Here is a 1,923-nt window from a genome sequence, read left to right as displayed (position 1 = left end):
AGTGCCATGCCACCTGGTTTTCTTCTTGCCTAAGTTTCTTCAACCATGATGCAAATAATGGACACAGTGTTCAGGTTTGATGCTATAAATACATATTATTTTAATGTAAGGAAAAAACTGTTCCATTATTACAGACAGTCAACAGTGCTGGTCGAAGTGTACTCTGAGAACCAGTAGCATCAAGGGTCACCTAGAAGTCAGTTAGAAATGTAAATTCTCCCGCCCCAGATTTGTTGCGTCAGAATCTTTGGCTGTGGGGCACAGGACTCTGTCTTAACAAGTTCTCCAGGTGATTCTCTGAGGTTCAAGAACTGCTGCTTTAGCATCTTGTAGCTGTTTCCTTTGACTACAGTGAAACACTGCCAGGTATGGAGGGGTGATCCCAGCAGCACCGACAGTGTTCCCTGTTAACTGTGGCCATGTCCATTCCAGGGGAACGTAAGTGAACAAGCTCTTCTGGTCAAATTCCTCTTAAGTGGGTTTTTTCTTCTCTTCAAATCCCCAGATGTCACAAACCATAGGTTCTTCCTGTTACCACTTGTTAGTTCATCCTCCCTGGTAGAGGTATGTTTGTGATCCCTTTCTTACGTCAAAAGCTTTCCGCCACCCTGAACCTCTGCTGATCCTTTTCCCTTTGTTACAAAAATTTAACACCCAACATGATGCTCTTTATATTTCTTATGGCAGTAGCTGCACTATATATTTTTATAGCACTGTTAGTCAAAACTATTTACCAGAACGCACCAGAAAATGCTATGCGGAAAGGCCACACACTGTAAGCACACTTAATTCAAGAAAACACCGAAGAACATGCTTAGTATGAATGCTGATGCAAACTCACCAGGACTGTGCAGGGATGTCAGTAACAGTTTTTCTTTGACTGAGAGATTAAGGAAATGTATTGCAGAGTTTGGTAATAGATGACAGAGGGGGAGGGAGGAAGGGAAAGAGTTTGAGAGAGAGAGAATTTTGTAATAAAAAAGTATTTCCAACACTAATAGTATTCTAATGAATCAACATGCGTGGGGCAGTGTTAAATGGAATAAATGAGTATGACGAAAGTGAATGGCATCTTATGGTTTAATCTTCATATTACTTTATAAAAATACATTCTTATATATATGAGTGTATGCTTTTAAAGACCCAAATCTAAATCCTGAATGTGCATCAGAATGACCCTGAAGCTTGTCAGAACTACAGATTTCCATGCTTGCTATGGCAGCACAAATACTAATATTCAAGCCTACAGAGAAAATTAGCATAGCCCCTGTGCAAGGATGCCATGAAGATTCATGAAGCATTCCATATTTTTAAAAAAATTTTCTGGGTTCCAAGAGACTTTTATTTTGGTCGCCTGGAGTCCAGGAGTCTGTGTATAAAAACCAGTCTAGGTGATTCTAGTGCAGGTGCTCCTTAACTTTCATTTTGAGAAACATTGCAAAGCTCACTCAGAAAGAGGGAAACCTTTTGATTTGTGATTGCGAGGCAGTAAGGCTCAACCAGTGTCACAGTATCTTTGGATCCCCGTGATGCATTAAGTTAAGCTCTTGACTAGCACATGCTTTCTGTCTAGTTCTAGAGTTATTTGTGCACTTGCCTCCACCCCCAAAAAACTGTAAGCTCCCTGAGACACAGGAATTATGTGGTATACTGACATTTGTATCTTCAGCTAGACTCACACCCTGCCTTCTCCTTATTGAGAAGATGCTCAATAATTTGTCAAATGAAGGAAGACACTAAGGGTTAAAATGCAATTCAATAAGTGTGATTGAAACGGATCCTTCCACCCCCAGCTTTTGAGACCTTCGAGTCAGGTCTCTGTGTCTCAGCCGTGCATTTGTTATGTGGGAGGTCAGTTTCTTCTTCCTTCCTAGGGCTGCTTTGGGGTAAAATGATGTGATGTATGTGAAAATTCTTTGAAAT

The 1,923-nt window shown here is 40.7% G+C and overlaps 1 non-coding gene across 1 annotated transcript; it reads left to right on the top strand.

Moving 5' to 3' along the window:
• Positions 1-1,210: 1,210 nt before the first annotated feature.
• On the top strand, positions 1,211-1,312 carry LOC138434833 (U6 spliceosomal RNA). The gene has a single exon (XR_011254910.1). It is a non-coding gene; the product is annotated as a U6 spliceosomal RNA (small nuclear RNA).
• Positions 1,313-1,923: the final 611 nt, after the last annotated feature.

The sequence above is a fragment of the Ovis canadensis genome, chromosome 2 (genome assembly GCF_042477335.2).
Source record: "Ovis canadensis isolate MfBH-ARS-UI-01 breed Bighorn chromosome 2, ARS-UI_OviCan_v2, whole genome shotgun sequence".
Lineage (NCBI taxonomy): Eukaryota > Metazoa > Chordata > Mammalia > Artiodactyla > Bovidae > Ovis > Ovis canadensis.
Note: the sequence above shows the minus strand (reverse complement) of the source record. Positions and strands in the feature narration are given on the sequence as shown.